The 24657-nt window shown below is 39.0% G+C and overlaps 1 protein-coding gene and 1 long non-coding RNA gene across 40 annotated transcripts in view; one reads left to right on the top strand and one right to left on the bottom strand.

The window, feature by feature from the left end:
* LOC111925189 (uncharacterized) overlaps nucleotides 1-14615 on the top strand; it is a 40167-nt gene extending 25552 nt beyond the window's left edge. Inside the window, exon 3 of the long non-coding RNA XR_002862104.2 lies at nucleotides 14534-14615. This is a non-coding gene — a long non-coding RNA (uncharacterized LOC111925189). The remainder of the gene's footprint in view (nucleotides 1-14533) is intronic.
* DLG2 (discs large MAGUK scaffold protein 2) overlaps nucleotides 1-24657 on the bottom strand; it is a 986702-nt gene that overhangs the window by 126441 nt on the left and 835604 nt on the right. The gene's annotated exons all lie outside the window — the stretch shown is intronic.

The raw sequence follows: 24657 nt of genomic DNA on the forward strand, positions 1-24657 counted from the left end.
AGCAAAATGATGCTGTGTTTCAAGAAAGGGACCACTATGACATTTCTGTTGATAAAGTGCTCTGGAAGTGGAGAAAGTAATTCCCAGAAGCTAAATGGATTGGTGTGTGCCTGCACGAGCACCCACAGGGGTTATTCATGGCAGGTCTGTTCTACATAGAAGCACAGGACCAATTGGAAAATGCAGCTCATTTCCTAACAACTGTTCTCAAAAGCACATTGGGTCTGGGAAGAAAGGTGGATTTTAGGTCAAAAAGGTTTTTTCCCCTTGGCTTCATTCACCTGGTTTTATCTCCCCATAGTTCATGAAACTGATTGATAGCATACATTAAAAACCACAAAAAGATATGCATTAATTAAAACAAATAGAACCCTATGTAGATTTATGAAAATTGGTACATTGTGCAGCATTCCATCAATAATAAATAAGCAAATTAGGGGTGACCCTCAAGTTTGTGGCAGGCTGCCAGTGCAGGAGCTGGAAAGACTGGATGGTGCCAACAAGAAGCTCAGCACACAGCAGCACTGAGATGCCTGGAGATCTCAAAGTGAACATTTGTCCTGCTCACTGTTGGGGAAAAAGGTACTTAAAAAAAAATCTTTATACCCCATGTTCACATTTTGCACTTCTTGAAGCTCTAATGAAACAGGGGTATCCCTTGGCCCCCAATCAGTTTTGATTCCAGAAGCTGCTGATGCTGCCAGGGACGGCATAACCCCAGTGACATAGGACCCTGGGCTGGCCAGAGCTGTGGACTGGATCTGAAAGATTCCTGTACTAAGACAACAGAGGTTTTATTAGAAACCCAACATTTTTAATTAGAGAGGCCTCAACGGCCACATTTATAATTAGCAACTCAGATGTCTCCAAGATGATTCCCATGACCTGAGGCAGCTTGGAGCACCTCATGTCTGGCTCACCTAACTGTCCCATTGTTCCAAAGTTTAACCTGGCCCTGGGGATGGTCTTCTACCTGAGCTGGCTTCCAAATCATGTAGAGCTGGGCCAAAATGGGCCAGGGAACCTGCTAACAATTTAGCAGCAAGGGCAAAAATATTCCTCTTTGGGAATACTGCCAAACATTGTTCACTAGCACACATGACAGCTAAGTAATTATCTTTAATCAGAGACAGATTATGCAGGGATTACACACAATTTTCTTCTGGCAGATCATGGTTCCATGGGACAAGAGGCTCCACACTTCCAGCCATTGCGGCTTCTAACTCAGGGATTCTCTAAGAAACATCAGATCCCACATCAGCACTCCTGTTCTCTCTGTCCTGTCCTCTGAGAAATTCTTAAAGCCTGGACGTGAGCTGCAGGTTCCCATCTTCTTCCTGTGATCCTTTCACCTCTCAGACCTTGAAAATTCTTCTAGCTTTTAGCACCTTCTCTTCCCCAGACCCTGCGGGAGCTCCCTCCCTCTCACCCCAGGGACACCATCTGGCCCAGTCTTTTCAAGGAACTGAAGGTAACAGTGAGCACTAAGTAAACCCCCAAATATTGTCTGCCACATCCAGCACAAATTGACTCTTAAAAATGTCAGAATTGAAGAACAAACTGATTCTCTATGATCTTGTTTTCAGAAAGCTCTAATTTTCAATCTGAATCAAGGTGACATTTGTTTCTTCAAAACCGTCCTCTCTCTGTACTCAAAATAGGACAGTCATCAACCTCTTAGTCCTCTTGAAAATCTAAAACACATTTTAGCACTTCCACAAGCATATTCCCTTTAAGGTCAGAAATTGCAACACACACTTTACACCTGTGTAATTGCACATGTCAAGCAGGTAGCTAAGGGCAAAGCTAAGCCCTGGGACACTCTCCCAAACCAGGGCCCACAGACAGCTATTTAGCTTCTCCCTGTTAGTCAGCTCTGATTGAATTCTGGTTTTGTTTGCATGTTGACATCCTCTCCTGGGCTGCATGCTCTTAACATAGGGCACCATCTCCACAATGAACTTCTCAGCTTGTCCCATTATTTGGCATCATTGATCAGCATCTCAGACATCTAGGTAAATATTGAGTGCTTGAAACGTAATTATTATTGCATTCCCTGGAAGCTCTGGTGAAAATTCACTCATCCTTTGCTTTCAAATGAAAAATACGATTTTTTTGTTAGCTACACATTTGCTCATGCAAGCCTCTGGGCAGAATTTGCCAGTCAGATAAACCAAGACAGAGAAACAGGAGTCTGTTGTGAAGGTTTTATGGGTTCAGCTGAGGAAATAATTTTGCCTCTGCCCTTACATATGATTTGTTGGTTTTTGGAGGTTTTTTCCCTATATAGCCATTGAAGCAAAAACTACAGCAGAACTTGCCTCCAGAGGAAGAAAGCAGAAAAATGCCAGGCACCTTCACAATATGAAAAAATGTCACCAAAAATGTCACTTTTTATGCCATGATGCAAACAAACTTCACCAGGGACTCTCTGTTAACACTACCACAGAGCTGAAGCCCATCGTTTGCACCTACAACTCTCATGCATGTGGCTGAAAAGTTGGCCAAGCCTGCACAGAACACATGAACCCTCCAATTGGCTGCTCTGCCATCACAGACCCTAATGTTCAATCTCTAGCAGCGACAGATACAGCTCCAGAAGGGGCAAGACAGGCTCAAAGGAACATTTCCTGGGAAGTGTTTAAAAGGTGTGGGAATGTAGCACTTCTGGATATGTTTTAGTGGTGAACATGGCAGTGCTGGGTTAAAGGTTGGATTGGATGATCTTAGAGGTCTTTGGCAAAATCCTTAATGATTCTATGATTCAGTGAAAAGTTATTCCTGGTTCCATAGGGAAAAAAGTTCTGAGCAATAGTGTAGATCCATCATTAGCTGAAGACAACAAAATTCTTAATAGTGTTGCAGAATATAGGGAACTAGTCACAAAATACTTCTCTTCAGCTTTTGGAAAGAAATAGGATGATTCACTTTCCTTACATGGAAGGGATGAAATACCTGTCTGCAATTAGTAGAGTGCTTACTAAAACAAAGTAGAAACTAAACATTATTAACAGGGAATAGAAGATTATATATAAAGAGACATGATGAATTAACGTCTAAGAGCTCTTGAAGTGACAGATGAGGATACATCTGTTTCATAAATTTTCCTCCCTTGTGCACCTTGAACTGCAGAGAAACTCCATCAGGCTGAAAGAACTGTGATCCAGATGGACAGAAAATATGCCTGGGTAAGCACCAAGTAGTCAGTCTAATATCAGTGCAAAAAAAGTAATTTTTAAAAAAGGAAAGAGATGGGAATGTAATACTATTGACATGATTTTATTGAAAATATGCCCTCTCAAAAACAGCCTCAGTCCTGACTGTAAAAAGAGGACCAACTAAAAATACTCTTTATGTGTAAAAGTGTTTTCTGAAGTTTCCAAATGAACAGGCTATATACCATAGAGTAAATCCCGTATTAAGTAACAAGGATATGGTTTGTATTTCAAAATGTTATTTAAAAGCACAAAATGATTTGTGAATGAAGATATTTTCAGTGGGGTTTCACATGGATAAGTACAAACCCACATATTTTCCAGCATTTTCACTGATACCTTTGAAAGCTAAGACTCTTAAGGACTAAATATAGGCTAGAACAAAGACTGTTAGAAAAGGTAACATAAATCAGAGGACATAAGCCCTGTTTTATCATGTAGTTAATTTACTAAGTTAGTCTTACTTGAATTAAATTTGTCCAAATATAACCAACAAATATTTATATATATATATATAAAGAAACAAAAATAAAAGCTTTTGGTGTTGATGCTTGAAAAGAGTACATTTGTAGTAAAAATGGCTGGGCAACTCAAGTGGGTTTGGTGTGCTTAGACAGAGCAGAAAAAGAAGTAAAATGCAGACTGAAAATGTGGTTTTGGGTACTGAGGAACCTGGTATGAAAACATTGAAAGAAATTCTGTTGTCCGAAAATCACGGTGAAACACTGGGGCAAAACCCAAGACAGCCCCTAAAAACGACAGCTGAGGAGAGGAAGAAATTTTTATAAGGGCTTTTAGTTTGTCAGAGAGAAAACAGGGAAGTTGCAATGTAGGGCCACTTTCATGGGACAAAATATTAGGTACTTAATGACCTTCATTTAGGAAGGAATGAAAAGAAGAGATTAGGAACTGAAAGACAGAGAAATCCACATGGGAAATAATGCACATAGTTAAATAGCTATTAAAATGAATAACCATTGGAATAAATTAGCACATGAATTGCTGAATCTTTAAGGTCCCTTTTAACCCAAACCATTGTAGGATTCTATGATCATCACATTTTTATGATTTGAAAAGCTTTGTGACCTATTCCTCCTCTAGATTTTTACATCTGTGGAAATATAATTGGTGCAGCCCTATTCTGACATTAGAGAAGTTCATAAAATACCAGTTTTATTTAAATGTTTGTGGATTTTTTTTTCACATTTAAACACTGTTAGTGTCTCAAGAGCATCATTTTGATTAAAAAAAGACTCCCTGAAAATATGGTTAAAAATACCTTGCATTTAATCAAACTAATCGAAATTGTAAGCCACTTTATACAAAAAAAGCGCAAAATATGAATGCACATCAGAGCGTCTGAAATACATGAATGTATAATAAAGCACCCAGGTGCTTCCCAGCATAATGGTGCTCTGGGTGAGCTCTTCATCCTTCCCAGGCACAAGCTCCTGTCCTGTTTCCTGTGTCATTCCTAGTCTTTTTTTCACCTCCATACTTTAGCAAGTATAGCTTAATCCTTAATCCTCCCAAGCATGCTGGCATCGTGAAATTAAACACATCTGAGTTCTGTAGATGCTTTTACGAACTAATTAGTGAAACTTTAAGGAAGAGAAGAGCAGACAGCAGAAATCTGGTTTGTTCCATGCTGCAGTAAGGTTTGCAATAAAAGAAGCAGTCAGATGGAACAAAAATGTTCCCCTGTAACCAAGCAATGCACACCTCTTCTGTCATCTACCATCGGCAATAATTCACATCAGAGCTCCACAGGGCTGTAGGATTAAAATAGGCTGGCAGAGTTGTCCCTCTCCTCAGAAAGAGAGCAGGAGATCTGCCTTAGCATTTGTGGCTTACTTTGATTAACCCCGTTGAAGGCATTTGTGCAGAAGGACAGGCTGAGACACTCAGGCTTGTTCAGCCTTAAAAGCAAAGCTCAGAAGGGGATCTTGCTGCTGTCTGCAGCTGCCTAATGGGAAGGTCTAGAGAAGGTTCAGAGAGATCATTCTTAGAGGTGCACAGAGAAAGAACGAGAGGCAAAACCCAAAAGGTCCAGCAAGAGCCAATCCTGACTAAACCCTGGAGCAAAAAAATCACCATGAGCATGATAAAATACTGGAACATGTTACCCTGAGAGGCTGCGGATCCCAACCCCTGGAGATACGAAGAACCTGACTAAGGAAGCCTAACTAACTAGCCTGGATCAGGTGGCCACCCTTTGAGCAGTGGGTTGGAATAGATGGTCTTCAGAGGTCACTTCAAACCTGAATCATTCTGTGTTTCCATATAATTCATGGATAGTTTTCTGAGCATTCCCTATTGACCTAACTACTGCTGTTAACATCAGGTTATTGAATGCTCTTGGAAAACTCTATTCCCCAGACAACAGCATTACAGGACCTTTAAGGAGCCAGCATCATCACACTATTTTTCTTTCCATGTGCTTCAATAAAATATTTGTGTACTTTTCCTTCTGTTTATGTCAAAATTTTCACCTAGAGACAATTATTTCCACAGTATTTAATTATGACATCAGGAGGTTGAAATTGAACCTTTCAAAAGCATCCACTGACATCATTTCAGAGACCTGCTCACCTGTACTGTAACAAACACAAATTCATCATGTTTTAACAAGATTGTTAGCTTTTAATTTTGTTCTTGGACCACAACTTCATTCAGATTCTGATCACCTAGGAAGATTTAACAGCTCAGAAGACCCAATATCACATTTCCTGCTATAAAGGAAGGACACTCCTTCCTGTTTTCTTTGCTAATCTGACAAGCCACTAACATCCCAAAATTTTGTGCAAGTGAAATGGCTCAAAGTATTTTCTGTTCCTCTTCTCCATAATTTTGAGGATAAAAAAAAAAAAAGACAATTCTTGTATTGTTTGAGCTAACTTGAAGATATAATTTCCTTTTGTGAAAAAAAAAAAAAAAAGAAGAAAAAAAGGAAAAGAAAGAAAGAAATAAAATAGAGGAAATTCATAGAATCATAGCACGGTTTGGGTTGGAAGGGACCTTAAATTTCATCTAGTTCCAACTCTAATGCCACAGGCAGAGGACCATATTGCTCAGGGCCCCATCCAACCTGGCCTTGAACACTTCCAGGGATAGGCCATCCACAAATTCTCTGGGCAACCTGCACCAGGGCCTCATCACCTTCACAGTAAAGAATTTCTTCCTAATACCCAATCTGAACCTGCCCTCATTCTGTTTTGAGTCATTATCCCTTTTACTATCACTACAAATCCTTATAAAAAGTTGCTCTCCAGCTTTCTTGTAGCCTCTATAGGTACTAGAAAGCTGTTGTCATGTCTCCCTGGAATCTTCTCTTCTCTAGGCTGAACAACCCCAGCTCTCTCAGCCTCTCTTCACAGGAGAGCGTCTCCAGTCATCTTTTCTTCCTTGTGGCCTCCTCCAGGCCTGCTCCACCAGGTCCACATCTTTCCTGTGCTGGGGAACCCAGAGCTGGATGCAGCACTGCAGGTGGGGTCTCAGGGGAGCAGAGCAGAGGGGCAGAATCCCTTCCCTCACCCTGCTGCCCACGCTGCTCTGGATGCAGCCTAGGATGAGGTTGGGTCTCTGAGGTGCAAGTGCACATTGCCAGGTCACCTTGAGCTTCTCATCAATCAACAAATCCTTCTCATCAGAAGAAGTCTCAATCCATTCTCTGCCCAGCCTGTATGATGAGCTTGTGATTTCAAATAACATTTTCATTGCTGTAACCAAATCCTATACTAAATCATATACAGGTTCAGAACCTCTCAGAAAAATGAGATACAAGCATGTAAGTAGCAGCCAAATGCATTTTTAAATTTTTAATTTCTTTTTCTTTTTTTTTTTTTTTTTTTTGTGGGAAGAATTTTTACTAAACTAAGTAAACACAAAATAGCAAGCTCTAAAAAACAAGTATGTGTTTAATGTAAAAATTAGCTTATAGTCATAGTTACAAGAATAGCTACAGGTTTTCACTCTTTATAAACCTGCTAATCCTGAAGAAAAGAGATGAAATTTTTCCTCATTGTACACCTCCACATTCTGAAAATCAAGCTACAAGCTGCTAAGTGTGTACGGTCAGTTCTGAAAGTTGCAGAAACTGTAACAACCTTCACTTCTCATTTACTGATCACAGTAACCACCACTAATCTCTGGGGAATCACAGGATGCCGAACACTGCTTGTTGAAGTCTTTAAATAATCACAGTCAAATGTCTCTCCAAAAAAGCTCAGTATGCCTCTGAAGTGTAGTAGTCTGCAAAGATTATGACCAGCCCAGAGATGTAAGCGCTCAGATTACTCACGTTTGTTTCTGATTTGCGTAAGTACGAACATTTGCAGTTCCTGGACCTGCAAATGTTCACAGTCAACAAACACTAGTTGCAAATATGAAAGTTACTATGGCTGGAAATACACCAATATAACTCAGACCATGCACACAAAAGCGGAACCCCATTTTGCTAGGTCAGCCAACAGCTAAGGAATGAATTCCCAGAAGAACTGAGGTAGTCACACACCTCACCAGATTTGCTTTTAAACATAGTTTCTCATATTACTTTAAATAATATGAGTATATAGTAATATGCATGTACAGATAACTTTAAAAATCCAAGTGAAACACTTCCCTGCCCACACTGTTTTCCTTCCAAAGGTAAGGTGAGAAGAACCATTGCTGGCATATGTTTGCTACAGTAATTAATGCAGAAAAGTGGTGACAAAAAAATCACCACTTTAAGGCTATATAAAATCAATAGCTCTATTTCAGAAGCTTTCTGCTTTGCCTGGTGATTGGATACCTCTTGTTATGCAATCCACGTCTCTGGTAAAGGAGACAAGCTCTGTGTTCAAGGTCAGGCTGGATGGGGCCCTGAGCACCCTGGTCTAGTGGAAGGTGTCCTTGCCCATGGCAGTGGGATGGAACTAGATAACTATAAGGTCTCTTCTAATCCCAACTATTCTATGATCTCATTATTTTCTGTATCTTTTACACAACTGAACAATCGTATTAAACCTTAACCAGAACATATAAGAATGAGTAATTTTTTTTTCTAAATAGGATTCTGACAGAATTCTTTCTACAACTATTGTCTGATAAACACTTGACTTCTGTATGGAGTGATTGATGGCACAGTCAGAATAGCACCACTTCTGTTAAAGCTTAGGGAAAAATGTTTTCAGGATTGCTGCTGCCACAATAGCTTTTTTGACAGAACAGATCAGACAGATGAAAGACACAAGTCAATTCACAACAAAGGCAGGGCAACTTCTCATCTGCCTAAACACACCATGTAGACAGCACTTCAAATTATGATCATTTTCTCTTTCTTTTTTTTTGTTTTTAATTCTCTAGAAAGTCAGTTCACCGCCATAAGATGACAAAATGAGCTTTTGATGGGAACTGCAGGAAGGACACTGCAGCTGCTTGATAACATAAGAACAGAAAAGAAACTATGAATCCAACTTTTTATAACAGTCTAGTAGCTCTGTGGCCCAGCCACAATCTGAGACAAGTCTGGCACAACACATTAGGAGAAAATGTTAAAAAATCATGCATTGTCTCTACTCTTAAAGTTGAAAAAGTAGTCAGAGCCTAAGGATGCAAGGAACCAGTCATAATACAAAGATATTAGGCTTCTAAAAGCATTTAGGTAGATGTCTAACCTGAAATTAATGAGTGTTACTCAATACACCTATTTGGTAGATTATTGAACATTGCTTTAATTACCTGAGAAGAAATCTTTGCAATCTGGTCTTTACAAGCCTTATGTATTTTCACTCAAAGCTAAAGACATACTGCTAAAACCTTCAGTCATTTCTAGAAATGGAAAGCTTTTCCCTATGGATGTTATGGTCTCATGCATGTTTTTGAAATTCTTAGCCAAAATCTACGAACTACAAATAGTTAAGATTGTTTTTCTATGCCTAGGTAGGATTAATAATGCTTAGCAGAGTAAATTCTATTCCACAGAACTAAATCTTGTGCTCAGGCTTCCATATCACATTTCAATTACTTTAATTTCCTTTTCTCTGTCATTGGCAAATGAAACATTGTTTTACTGAAGTCTATCCAAAATTAATTTTCCTAGATCTTTGTTTTGATCAGCTTTTCCATGAGACAAACAAAACTGAAGTGGTATTATTAGGCTACAGTCCATCTTACTGATCATTATTGCTTCCCTTGCACTCTGTCTTCTGCCTTTATGCAAATGTCTCTAATCACATCTTGTACCTAAAATGTGACTGGTTTGTGGAGAAATGACATGTAGGTTCCGTACGTCTAAAAAGCAACGTGGCAGAAAAAGAATGTGTAATACAGGGTCATAACTGGGATAATACAAAGACATGACAACAAACAGCAGCCCCTGGTCTTTGGGAAGAGTGAATGGATTTTGAAAAATTAATTTTATGTAGGTTCAGGTGTGGGAATCTGTATGAATAATGTGATGTATTTTATTCTGTCTTCTCATGTTTCAGCTGAGTGGACATTATCAAATATTGTGCAAATATTTAAGATAGTTTCACTCTAAGCAAAGTATCACATTGGAGAGCAACTGAGTGTTCATGCACTCTGAAAGCATCCCAGCTAAAACTAAACATCTGATGGGTTTGTAACAGACTGTGTCATTACCATCCAAAAGCTGCGAATGGGAACATCTTGTTGAATTTGTTTGTGATAGACTTGTTGATGGATTGTGAGAGCTGACTGAAAGAGATGATTTTTATTTGCTGAGTACAGTTTGTACCTGCATGTGGAATACCAATGGCCATCTGACCTGACCAAAGCCCAGACAGATCGATCTACAACCTGAGGCCCTGCAAGTGCTTGGTGGCCTCTGGAAGATGTTATGTTCTGCAGCATCTTTTTGTAACTAGTTTTGAAGATTAAGGATGAATCCCACCAGCCCACCTTGCTTGCCAGAAAGATCATGCCTGTTAAGTATTTCAAATGCAGAGAAACCCAGATTCTTATTGCAAAACACATTCACATATTAAGAGAATCCACATTCCCCCCCAAACAAAGAGGTTTGATCCCAACCCAGAGTGAGCCAGGCAGTATCAGATGGGGGGCTGGAGATGTCTGAGCCTTTGTTCCACAGAGGAGAGGCTGATACAATAGTTGGCTTTTTTGTTTTTTTTTAATGCTGAAGCACAACCTAAAGTGTATATGGAAAGTGTGTTTCCATAGGAACCACACAGCTGAAATGAGTAGAAGAAGTGAAGTGCTGAGGGGAGAGAAGCATTTAATGAAAGGGGGTAAACACTGAATACTACTGCAGATGAAAAGCCACTGGGTCTGTAAGACATTAGCCAGGTGTTAATAAGGTGCTTAAATTCAAAAAAATATACCAGAAAAGGCACTAATCCAGTGACTAATTGGTAGGGAAAGAGGCAATTGTGTCAGAAACAAACAAAACAAAAATATAGTCAACTTCCAGCACATTCTGCTAACAAAGTACCAACAAAAAAGTAGAATAACATCAATTTTCTGCACCTGGCTCCAAAATAAGATGACATGTAGGCTTTACAACACAAGCCAAAATTAAAAATCAACAGAGTAATACTGTTAGTTTTATTTTTCTTGCAACAATTAAAATATCAATTCCAAAACCATCTATAAATAAGATAGTTTCCAGAATTCAGTCACCCAGTCCACACAATGAGCAGTATGGAAGGACCATAGAGAGCTGGAGCATATCAAACCAGGGATATATTCCCTTGGTCTCTATTCCTTTATGATCTGAAAGCTGGAGAGTGTTGGTCTCTACCTCAATTGCAGCAACAAAGAAAAAGCCACCTCTAAACCCTTGTAATCATCAATAACCTCATTACTACAGTGAATAGCTCCAGGCTGCCTAAAGTAGAGACCTGCTGTGCTATAAATTACACACCTAGAGAAGAGCTGCTCCCTCCTTAGAGATAAACAGATGAAAAAGGCACAGGCTGTGGAGAGGGCGTAACAGGCAGGAAAAAAGTATCAACTGTCTTGGTATCTCTTGTGCAGAGAGTTGATTAATGGGCAGAGAAGTGTAGGTACATCAGGCCTTGCAAGGGATAAGGAGGAATCAGGTGAGGATTAAAGGGGTAGGCAAACAATCCTGGGGCAAAAATGAAGCACAAAGATGAGATAGGGGAGAGGGTAAGAGGTGAAGACACACTCAGAACCTCAAGACCTGCAGGGGACTGAGATGTCCACATGGTGCTCAGGGATACTGATGAGATGGAGTTCCCAGCTCCTTCCTCTGTGAGATTAATGAGCATGCAGAAATAATCCTTTATTCTTAGCTTGCAGCAAAGAAAACATCCAGACAGAATATTGGTTGATATATATGCAATAATGTAAGGGTGGGCTACATGGTTTTGATTTATTCTTTCTATCATAAAAGAAATTCTAGAACAACAACTACAAAATGTACTGCAAAATATAAATCCTATCTTTTTTTTTCTTTGGCAGCAATAGATATACCAATAAAACTGTCAAGATTAAATCAGATTTTATAAATTCATTTTAAATATGAGCGCTTTTTAAAAACGGCAATCTACAAGCTAAATCTGACATTTATTTATTTATTTTTCTGGCAAAAGTTTCAGATCACAATCTGCTAAGTAAATGCTAAATAAAAACTGAAGTCATACTGTCTATTTTTACTACAATTTTATGTATAATAAATAATAATATATAATATATAAATGTACATTATATATAATAAAAATATATATTATAATGAATATAATAATTTTATTCTATATCATTTTATGTTCACATGTTGCTGAATCACAAAACTTGAATCTGTCAATAATATCAAATATGTTGATATATTTAAAAAGCTATAAAAATGGTTATGTATTTAAGTCTATGTATAAAGTGAAGAATCCGAAGAACTTATTAAACTGTGTATTATCATTAAACTGTGTGAGATGCAAAAAAAAAGATTCTCTACAGTTTAAGAAGTCCATAAAGCTGACTCAGGACAGGACAGTAAGGGAAGAGCAAATAAAGTGATTACACAGCCCTTAAATAGTTTTGTTGGCTGCTCAAATTTTCAAGGCAACTATCCATTTAAAGTCATGGGGTTTTGGCAATTTACAAACACAAACCATCTGCTCTTCAATTTCCAGAAATCAACTACATTGAAAAGACACACAAAGCCCACAGGAAATGATAGAAAGCAAAATGAGGTAGCCTCAGCTAGGAACATCATCAAGGAAAAAGGTCACAGCGAGGAACAAGCATAGTTTCTGCACTTCAAGGAATCCTTTCAGCTTCCTACAATAAGGACATAAGAAGCTTTTTCTCAATAATTTCTGTTTTGTAAGGCCTGCAACTGTATCTCAGTAGCAAAACTTTGTCAGTTTATCGGCATCCCACACGGGAGATGTTTTCTCACTTTATTCATTTTTCTTTTAAAATCTGTCTTTCAAACTACTGTTAGCACTTCCTTTCTTAAACCTGGGATAGTATTTAAAACAATAACAAAGTAACTCAGTCTCGGCAAACTGTAATTCCCATAGTTTTTTTGAATTAACATTACTGGCTGAACTTTCTAAAAGAGCTGAAACTAGAAAAGGAGAATGTTAGCATCCCTTTATTCCAGAAAGCTGTTTCATCATAGAAGTGTCTCCCAAACATTTACCTGAAATGAACCAGTCAGAATAAGCTGCTTTAGGGTGTCTCTTAAACTGTTATCTGTTACTATCCATCCATCCTAGCATTTTTTTCCCCCTGTACCTTTATGGAAAGAATTTACATTTGCATGTTTGCTTTGATCACAGCAAAAGCTCATTGACCTGCATGAAAAAGAAACAACCCCTGTAGGGCAGAAAAAAGTCACCACTGCCACACAGATACCAATGTAATTCATTGTGATTAATGCTATTATCATGAATCCCATGGGAAGGGATAATGCATTGCCACTTCTTACAAAGCACTGCCTGCAGCAAAATTTTTAGCATTTAAGTTAATACAGCACACATCAGTGTACTCCACAGGTCCCTTATCAAAATCCATTCCCCACTGGAAAATACAAGTTACAAGACCCCAGAGATCTTTGGAAGAAGAAAGCCACTCAGAGTCAAAACCAACAGCAGGAAGATTCTGTAATAAAACTCAAGTATTAATTGAGACTACAGTGTGGTATAACTGGAGCTGTGTTCCTCCTGCAATTAAATACCTGCATTAATATAAAAAAAATACCCACAAGTCAGATTTCCCTCCTAATCTCCTGTAAGCAAGCACTGGTGTATCTCTAGAAGAGCAGTCCCATGCAAAACCATTGCTGCTCCAGCACTGCACCACTGAAGTACCCAAACGTTTCTCTGGTGGAAGTTTACAACAGCAGCCCTGGTCAAGGGGAAATCACAAAAACATCACAGAATCACAGAGAGGCTTGATGCTGGAAAAGGACAAAGATCATCCCATCCCAATCCTCCTGCCATGGAGATTGGACATCTTCCACTAGACAAGGTTTCTCAGAGCCCCATCATCCAACCTGGCCTTGAACACTTCCACAACTTCTCTGGGCAACCTGCTCCAGTGCCTCACCACCCACACCTCAGGCTCTTCTGGTTTCAGTCAGAATGGGTTTGTGCCATTGTGCCATTGAGTTTAAATATCCTTTCACATACCAAAGTAGTATCTGACTGGACAGATAATAAACTATGCTGACCTTTTCCAATCTCTTAAACTGTCCAGTTAGGATTTCTGCTTCTTAGGAAAGGTTTCATTGAAAACTAAACTTTGATTCAAGTTGGTGAATTAAATAAAAGAAAATCACAATCTAACAATTGCTGTGCTTCCCTGACACAACACTTGTAGTTACTGCACTTCTTCTACATGGATGCTGATTATGGGTTCAGCCAGCAACTATTTCATAGGCTTATAAATCATCATGAGTGTTCATAGCACAGCTTGAGTGTGCAAAAACAATTATGCTCTTAGTATCTTCTACCATCATGGTCTGATTTTATGACCTTCTAACTTGGAAACTGAGAAGAGTCACAATAAAAACTGCATTTCCTCAGAAGAAATAGAAATGGCTTTCCCATGGTGCTGAGTATTGAAAATGCAGAGATTTTTACTCTGACAATGATGTTTGCAAAATCACTGGAAAGAGGAAAGATGAATATAGTATTTGGACCTATTTTTTATTAAAGCCAAGGAGAAAACAGGGAGAAAATATAGGTGCAAAACAGATGAAGCATTGTGAATCCTAAGATCCTCCTAGAGCATATGTGCACAGATCAAAACCTTGCAAGCAGAGACACAAACCATTTCAGGCATATCTCACCAGCCTCTCTGACCACCAGCTATCTTCTCTCTTGCAGGCAGACCCCTACTTGCTCTGAAGTGCTCCAGACCAGCCAGATGTGAAACAGCTTCTGAAGTACCAGCTACTCGTAGTTCTGCTGCATTTGGGTATCCATTACTGCTGCTAACTGCAAGCATTATTTTCCTGTCTACAGTGCTCTGCTAGTCCTCCTGCACAGATTTTGCACTGCAGCTTGCTGCTATCCACTTGTTTTGGGGTTGCCATCGCAGCCAATGTGACCTTGCCCTCTGTCCTGGTGTGCTCCCACACCCTAAGGCACACTAGCACTGATCCTCCACTGTTATAAGACAAGCTACTGAAACAGCCACTAAAACCAACCAATTATGTATTTTAAATTTTATTTTATTTTTCTAAATAGATTCAGTTTTCTTTTGGATTTGCTCCTTGGACTGCTTCCAAATGGTATCCCTCTGCCCAAAAGCAGTTGTTCTGGCATCACCAGGGCAATTCATTGAATAAGCCTTGGATGTGCTTCAGAATCAGTACAAATGCACTAAGTAGGTGCTTATCCCTCTGCTGTTCACAAAAGGAAATTAGATAACTAATTTAGCTATACTTTATATAGCTAAAATTAGGTGAGACTGATATTATCCTTTGAGTTCCTTTCTTTCTGTCACTGTTGCTAATTCTTCATGTTACAGAGAAACTTATAAGAAAGCAATAGATTTTCACCAAAAGACTCAATTTCAGTTAGTTAAAATGATCTCATTTTAAAAATCCCTTAAAATCCTGATCTGTTTTAACTGGGAATTATCTTCTTTATTATGGTTTTCCAGTATTTTGATCTTCAGTTGTAATTATTAGTGGCTTCTCATTAACTTCCCTTCCCAGTTTTTGGTCTCAACTGCAGTCAGAATAAAACTTATTTCCCAGAAGGATCTAGTAACTAGTTCAGATTAGGAGAGTTTCTATGGAAAAGGCAATCCTGTTTCTGAAATGAAAAACAATTTAGCAAATTTGAAAACAATCATTGTATTTCTGAGGGCTGGTTTTCCTCCAAGAAACAAAATTAATGAGAAACACAATAATTAGCAATCATGAAAGGATTAATTCCATGAAATGACAAAATATGAACGCAGGTGAACAATGAAGGATGCTTTGCAGTGCCATATACTGGCACAGTGTAAAGTGTGGGGGGAGAACTCCCATTGTCAGCAGTTTCTCATTGATGTACTTCCCTGTTAAGATTTAACATCTTATAACTCTGATTCATTTGAGGTTTTGCTGATAGGTACCAGGCTCTAGGCAAGCTTAATGGTGAGAAATGAAAGAGGGAAATCACCATCATTGATGAAGACAAACAGGAAGTCAGAAATCGATGACAATGTTCCTAACAGTGGATTACAGCCTCCATCTGCCACGCTGGACCAGCCCCCGGCTGGCCTCTGCCCGCTCCTGCTGTTTGCTTCCTATCGGCTCGTAGGAAGGAGCTTTTAAACAAAGAGTTCAGGAGCAGGAGAGGAAAGGGCTGGGACCCTGGGGGGATTTTCATGTCTGGCAGAGATACAGAGAAAGCTTCAAGATCTGCATCTCTGATCTTTCTCTGTGTCTCTTGGAGAAGAGCTGCAACCCCCATATGCTTTCCTGCTTTCCCCTTTTGCTCCTCTCTATCTGTTTTGCTACATCATAACTTAATATTTAGGTTACTGTCTTTCTTATTTTGTTCCTGTTCATATTCTTTCTTTAGGGCTTAGTATTGCTACATTTCCCTTTCCTACAAAGAAGCACACAGAGCTTTGCCACAATTGCCTCTCCCATAATGTCCAACTGAGACAGATTCCCCAGTTTCACATGATACTCATCAGCTTTTAATCTCAAAACAACACCTAAAATTAGTCCTTTCCTCTTATCATGTACAAGTATGTCTGCTTAACCTTTATCTCCCTTTAAACAAGGGCTAACTGAATTTTGAACAAAAGAAAGGATTCTAAGAAAGAACTAATTCTATCAGTTATATTCACATTGAAGTTTTTACTATTTCCTTATTTTCTTGAAGTTACAGGTAATTATTTTTTTTATACAAGTGAGTCAAAGGACAACTTTAGTTTGCTAAACCTTCACACCTCACTTTACTATCATCTGTAAACTAGTTTAGGCGGATGCAGAAATGCAACAGATGCATGGAAAATTACGGTCTGATTCAAATCTTGAATCAAGAAACTTTTACCTTCTTGACTGAGTCATATGCTAACATAAAGAACAATGTGCACTTTCTGATTTGCCAGAAATAATTATTCCTACCCTCTTTTCCCCTAGGGTTTATTCATAACTCACAATCATTGCCTAATTGCAGTAAACAAACAAAACCCAGACTCACCGAGACTAAGAGCACAGAACCATTAGCAGGGATACTTCAAAAGTACTTGCTAGTGATACAAAAATAAGATTTAGCAGTGGAATAGACAGTGATGACTCAGTGTCTTTCAAAGAGTCAGTCTGCAATTACAATCTCTATGCTTAGAATGAATGGGGGCAAAAAAAAAAAGAAAAAGAGGACTGGCAATAGTCCAGCCTGTCGATCCAATCCTGTGCCAGTCCCATTAAACTCAGCTTGATGGCCATGCTAGATGATAGGAAATGGAACAATTTCTTGTGGGAACTTCTCCCACAAGTGCACTTGACAACATCTCCCCGTGTCTTAGAAAATAGTCACTGATGTCCCTGCAAAAAAAAAATTTGACCAAGCCTAAAGTGAAGTTAGGCTGTCAGAATCTCTCTGCTGATGATCATAGAGGCATCATTTTTATGTTATAATAATGGACTATAGGAATGTTATCTAAAATAGAAGGATTCTATGACTTTGCGAAATCTTCTCTTTTCCCAAGGTGCCTATGCAACATCATGCTGCCTTTAACTGATGCTCTGATTAGTCACTCCATTCTCTGAGGAGGCAGCTCTGAGTCTCTCTGCTTATTACTAGAGTAACTTTAAGATTTGTGAGCAGAATCAACAGGAAACTTTAAATTAGTAATCAGAAACAGAATGGCTGCTAATGTGAGAGCAAAAAAATTTTGTTTTCAGTTAGTCAAAATCTGATGTCTAGCAAAGTTGTAGCTACAGATTTAGGAGATGCACTAGCTACATATTTAGAAGAACATTATTTTAAAGGTGACTGAACAGCCTCTCTATAGTAACAGACCAAAAAGCTTAAATCTGTTCTGTTGTAGAGTGGTGACTCTGCCTTTTCTTATTCTCTGCTTCTCAATTCTAGAGAGACAAATCTGGAAGACAGGGTATAAAAGGAAGAGACAGATGCATTACTTCTTGCTTTGGTTCTCTGTGACTTTCCATGGCAGGCTGGTTTAGCCAAAGAACCCATTTCTGTATCCTTTGTCTTTCCAAAGCTATACAAGGGGAATCCAGCACCTATAGCTGCCCAGCAGAGAAGAAACCATATGCTGACAGATCTCAGATGGCTTTCTTACTGTCTCCACACAGCTTTCTGAATTCAGTTTTCTCTCTTTACAGTCCCTGAGAGCTCATTAGGGGACTACAAAACAGGAAACATGTTTTGAGTGTGAAGTCACACTAAAGAAAAATTCCAAATTGAATTAATTATCAATATACTGACAGTGAATGAGTCAAGGCTTCTAAGAATTTGGACTTTTGGTCACACAAAATGCCATCTTTGTATTCTGGTTCACGGTTGCTGTATGGAGCACTGTTATTTGCAGTTATCAAATGTTATGATCACCATGGCAACTCCCCACTCAGTTTTTCTACTATTTTGCTTGTTAATCTGTTAGAGGTACAGTTTTAAGGCACAATTCTGCAGAACGCTGAGCAATTTTGACATCCTTCTTGCACTCAGGAAGTGGATGTTCTCAGCACTTCAAGAGAGCAGATCAGCCCCTTGTAAAGGAAGTCATCCTGCACTACTTTGTATTCAGAAAGATCCTGTTGCAAGTTCAGCCAGAGTAAGATACCAGGAATAGTCATTTGTACACACAGGTAACTTCACTATCCATTTCCAGCAGCCCCAGATGCCCCAACCAGCATGGCATTAAGCCCCCTCTTAGAGATAGTAAATTAATGTAATGTATTTATTTTTTAAAAGGCCATTAGATTCTTTTGCACTCCTAAAATTTTCTCCTCTAGAGTGAAGGATGTCATTCTTCCTTCTGCCCGTCACTCTGTCATGGGAAGAGCAGCTGTGAAGACTGAGGAGTATTTTGCTCTGACTGCATAGTACTTTCTCATTTGTAGCAATTCACAGTCAGAGCACTCTAGTACTGGACTAACCTGTCATAATTTACCTTCTTTGATTTCCTACTTGTGGTACGAAAAGAGAAGAAACTAATGATTTAAAAGACACTAAATTAAGACCTCAGTCCAAATCTGTCCAGTTTGATTATCACTTCTTCTAGGGAGACAGACTTCAAAAACTGTGCTCTGAGCTCCATGTCTAAGCCAACACTCCTTCAGGATCCATCTGTAGGGCAGAGAAGTGTGTCACCCACATATTCCTGTGCAACCTACCACTAGCAGAGGCAGCATGTGCTTTAGTGCAGGTTGTGCCAGCTTACCTGAAAAATCCCAGGAAACCCAGGTGAGAAGTTGGCAGCAAACCTTACAGTTGAATCAAATGTATTCATGCAGGATTCTGAGTACACTTGGATCAGGTGTTACCTGAATGGCTATTTTTGCTTATTGCCTTCCATATTTTACCCCTGGGTACTAAAGAGCAGAAACTTCTCCATGGAAGATTTCTCCACCCCATACTTGGTAGGATAGAACCTTCACTATTTAAACATAAAAGTAAATGCAACTCATCTGGTCTGTAATTACATTCTATTTTTTGTTGTTTTCACACAATAGTGTTGTTTTCACACAACAAAAAATATTTTTTGTTGTTTTCACACAAAGCTCTCTTCTAGCTTATGTTTGTTTTTAAACCTACAGCAGCATCCAAAATGAGGTAACGGGCAAGACTATATTGTTTCAATATGATTAACCACAGACAGCTCCAAAATACTAAGCAAATTTTCTACAGAACTGAAATTTAGATGTTGTCAGATTAAATCACCCAGCCACCACTGAAGATTGCAACTTCCCAAGTTGCTTGGGAATTTCATGAAATATAATGTCTAAAGCCTTCCTAGGCACAAGAGAAAGCTGTAGCTTTTCAAACTTGAAACAGTGATGAGAAATTGCTGCATGTAACCATTTACCAATCTTTCTGAAAAATCATGATCTTATGTATTTCACAAATACGGTGTATCTTGGTCCAAATGGATTTTGTTAGGGAAAGTAATTTAATCCAGCACAGATGCTAGAATCCAACACCAAGCAGAACATCCAACGTGTTTACGTGGTGGAATAATGAGTTGATGCATTCAAAAACAGATGAATAATTAAGATGACAGAATTTGTGGTATCAAGTTAGAATACTGATTTAGGTTTAATGGTGTACCCTTAAAAATACCAGCTGGGACATTCATTCCAAAAAGTGTACTTGCCCAGTTTCTAGCAGAAAGGCATCAAAATGCAGCTCGAAAACCAGTAATACTATATATCAAGAGAAAAGCTCTGGATACCTTGCCAGACACCTAAATGTTTGAAATAGGAAATTTCCACTCTGTTACAAGCTGATCAGTAACCTTACTGCAAAATGGTACTTAAAACACTTGAAAAACAGCACACTCTGCCTTATCTGCTAGAAAACTGGCAATCTCACTTCCTCACCCCTGCTTCATCAATCGATTAAAACTTGGAGGCTTCTGGTAATGGAAAGCAAAAAAAAAGACAAATAAATGGTGCTGTAACAGCTGAAATCTGAGCCTTTCCAGTGAGGTACAACTACATACTGGGCTGTGCTATTAAAAGCATAACAAGAGGGTTAAGAAGAGGAATTAATCCCTGCTATGCTGTTTCAGGAGGCTACACTGGAATTCTGTCCAATGCAGAAGCACATTAATAAGCTTCAAAGCATCTGGCTGAGGGAAAGAGAACTTGCTGTGCAAGGAGAGGTCGAAGGAGCTGGGTTAGTTTGATCTGGAGGAGAGGTCTGACTGCTTTCTTCTGCCACCTACTAAGTGGGTAGAGAGAAGTCAAACTCTTGGAGTTAATCAGTGACAGGACAAGAGGCAATGGACACAAGCTTCAGCAAGGAAAATTCTAGTTAAACACAAGGAAAAATGTAGTTAGTGCAGTCAAAAAAGGAATGGGTTGTGTAATTTTCACCCTTGGAGGTCTCTGAGATCACCTGGATAAGCCCCTCATGAGCAGCCTCATGTAAATTAAACGGTAAGGGCTTTGAGCAAGAAGGTCCCCTTCCAGTGTAATTATTCTGATTCTTCAAAAACAAGATTTCAGCTGGAGTGAGTTAACTGAGCTGATTTCTTACCTCCTGGTTCTGTTGGAGAAAGACTGTCACTTCTGCAAGGCAAAACCAGTACCAGTTGTGAGCAAACTCATAAAGAACATGGTCTGACCTGAATGTTTTCCTCGATGACGAACACATCTCCTTTGATGGAGATATTAGAATTTGCTGGCTGCTGTAAGAACAAAGTGTATTTCTGCAGCAGTCAAATCGTGGTTTTGATTGTGCTTTCAGTATGGTACCAGCAGGGACATGAATTTACAGGATTTTTTAAAATTTAATATCTATTTGTTCAAGGAATTAGAACAAGAAAAATGATGAATAAAAATGTCAAGATTACTATGTTTAGAAAAACAGTACTTTATCATGGCACACAGCAACTAACCTAATAAGCAGCTATAATCTTGTGAAGATTTTTCTTGAAAAGGGCACTTATGTTTTCTTGTATAAGTGTTATTTGAGTGGCTAAAATAATGTTGTGGAACAGGACGTCTGAATTTTCTTTCTATTTCTTTTGCTGAATTTGTGCAAGTCACAGTCCTGTCCTCTGTCTTTATATAATAACAATTCTGCAAGCTTCTTATAAAATTTAATTGCTCAGATTTTAGAAGTCTTTGAAATGCTCAGTTAAAAATTGTTAAGTGAATATTTAAGCAGTATGGTTATTACAGCAAATGCCTATTTACTTTCAAGAAATATATTTACCAGTTATTTACTGCACTTTTGTCCATTCCATGGACATCCTTATTCCATGTGAATAGAACACAGGTATTACACATGCATGCACTAAGCCATTGAAAGTTTACTGGATGCTTCAGAGATCTGAACACTGCAATTCTTGTTACTTTAAATAGGATTTCTTTTTCAGCTTTAACTGAGAAATATTTTAACTTTAGGGCAGACTATATTTGATGGGAGACCCCCCACCCCCATAATTCAAAGGAATGAAAACAGTTTCAAACTGGATCAGAATACAATACATTAAATTCAAACTTTCTTCCAGCTAATTATATTGCCACAGATGGAGGTATGCAATTTACTGAGCATCTGTGCATAGCAAAATTTTGGACAATGTGGGTGGTGCAACTTTTAAACCATACACACTTTGTGACTGAAGCAAAGCAAAGAGAGCCATTGATGAGAGTTATTTTGTGATTTCAAACAAACCTGGAGTACTGCATTTCATAGTGCAACTATAAAAAAAAAGTGGAAAGTGCAAACCTGCTTTCTTAGTGGGAATTACACAAACTAATGTGTCCTTTAGGTATAATTCTGCTCCTTTGGTGTAAATCAAAGACAGACTTAAAAAAAAAAAGTAGATAAAACCAGGTGAGAAGCTGAGCTGGTCAAAGAGCAGAAAATGCTTTTCCCAAAGAGCATGCCTTCTTTAGAACATGGACTCTTCTTGGCATCTTTTCTCTCTCCTAGACTGCACTGCTCACAGTTTGCTTACAGCTGCAGCTTTGCCAGCTTAACTCTTCAGCTGGGGAGCTGCCACCAAAAGATTATCATCTGATCTGCAGGCAATCCTTCCTTCAGTTAGCCCCCACTGGCTGGACCTGCTGTGACTCAGGCATTCCCATAAAACTTGAGAGGCAAGGAAAGAAAGAAATCCGCCATCAAACGTGCCCAAGCACAATTATCTGGTATCTAAATCTCCGACTTCCATTAACTGACAGTGGCACAACTACAGGCTACTAAATCTATGCACCTGATAAAATGAGCTCAGAGGATGCTCTGCAGCACTGGAATTTTGAGTAACATTTAATGTGAGCAGATGTTCAGCCCCCTAAAAATTTACTTCAGTGATCTGGTAGGTGTGATGAAAACTAAATCCAAGGAGGGGAAAACACCCCTTGCACCAGAAAATGTGTTTTTTTATGAGGAAAGAGAGAGTAAACACCTTCTCAACCAACCAGCTAGTGCTTGTGCTACAGATTTTCTGCTGCTGTATATCCTGCTGCTGGCTTTATACCTGCTGTGAGAAAAGATATCTGATCTGGCATAAAGTTAGGACTCAGGCAAGAGGGTGCTGTATGAACACAAAATCAGTCAAATTTATGACAGAATCAGCAGCCTAGGCCTACAGGGCATCAGCATTTTACATCATCCTGCAGTAGGGGGTTGGTCCAGAGCCCTACTGATGGATTCCATCAAGCCACAACACGTGAGGCAACACAGTGCCATAGACACAGCATCCTCTTTGCTCAGGTTAGACACTGAACCATTCTGAATTCCCACAGGAATGAATAATTTCCTTGACTGCTCTTAGGAAACAGGACTTCCATGAGAGTCATGTCTGTGAAGAAAATAAGGACAACTTAGCTGAAAGCAGGAAGGTTGATGCCATTCATTTACTTGTAACAGTAGGAAACTACCACTATATTTATGCACAATAAGTCATGCTGAGAGTGCTTCCCATCTGCTCCCATGACAAACGTGCTTTTGCTTGCCATTTCTGCCTTCATTTATGCACTCAGTAAACTGAGCTTCAGTAAAAGGTTAGTGGGTCCTAGAACAAAGAGTGTCTAGCAGCCAACAAATCTCATCTCTTGTACCAAAGTGTTTCATGATTTTCATGGACAGATGAGTTCCCATTGTCCCTCTTCTTGAGGTTCACTTTTTTCTATAGTGGCAGGTTTTTGCCTCCTCATTTGCCTCCTCCCCCACCACAGTTCAGTCTTGGTAACTATGGAAATCACTTTACTCAGTGCTGAGAAAGAGAGGGATCAAGATCTGAAGCACAGAAAAGCCAGCTGTAATGAGTAATAATTGTGGCCCTCCTTCTCCCTCACACAGACACTATTTATCTCCCTTACCAGCAAGAGTACAAAAGCAATTTTGCAGGTTTTTTTTCCACTGTTTTCTATCCTGGTTCCATTCTGATTGCCACTCTTCCAAATTCACTCCTTTAGTATCTTGGATGCTCCCCTGTACCATCCCCTTCTCTGTGGAGTAGCAGAACTGAATCTTGCTGTCCTTCTCAGAAACCCTTTGCTGCCTCTGGAGATGGACACAAGCTAAATAAAGATTAGTTACATAATGAGCTTGGTGAGGAAAAAGCAACAATATCCAGGATATACAGCTGACCTGTTGTCAAAATCAAACCATTAATTCCATAAAATTGCCTCAACAACTCTTCTCATTAGTTGGCAAATACAAAGCTACACAGTGATCACAAAATCTGTTCACTGAACCACATCAAGTACAAACAAATTCATAAACATTGTCATCTGACTGCAAACATTTCATGAAGAGAGGAAAAGCAAGTCATATTTTTTCCCACTAAATTGTTAACCAGTAGAAATCTGTGATAATGCAGCTATAGAAGCAATACAGAACATCTTTTATTTTAAGAAAATTAGATCTGAGTCCATCCAAGGTTATTGTATTAATCAAACAAGATAAATAATTTAAAGGCTTACCCGAGCCTTTAATCAATGAAGGTACAAAATTTCAAGTGCTATGTATACACCTGTGGTTATAAACATAATGGGTGAAACCACTCTGTATCTGGTCAGAGCACAGCCTTTTTGAAGGTGGTTAGTTTTCTCTGTATGCTATTTGATTAAAAGCACCTAATTTCCTTCCCTCCCTAGAGTCCACAAATAAAAGCAGCATGATGGTAACTCACATGAAATGGAGTCCATGCTGCATAGCATCCATTTTTAAGTATGACTATACTTTCAAGAACTTTTAGATAGCTTTACATATTCTAAAGAGGAAAAAGTAGTTTTTCACTGTGGACCATTTAACTAGTTAACTGTCATACCTATACTGACCATTTTCTTGAGGTG

This window comes from Cyanistes caeruleus, chromosome 3 (genome assembly GCF_971803275.1).
Source record: "Cyanistes caeruleus chromosome 3, bCyaCae1.hap1.1, whole genome shotgun sequence".
Lineage (NCBI taxonomy): Eukaryota > Metazoa > Chordata > Aves > Passeriformes > Paridae > Cyanistes > Cyanistes caeruleus.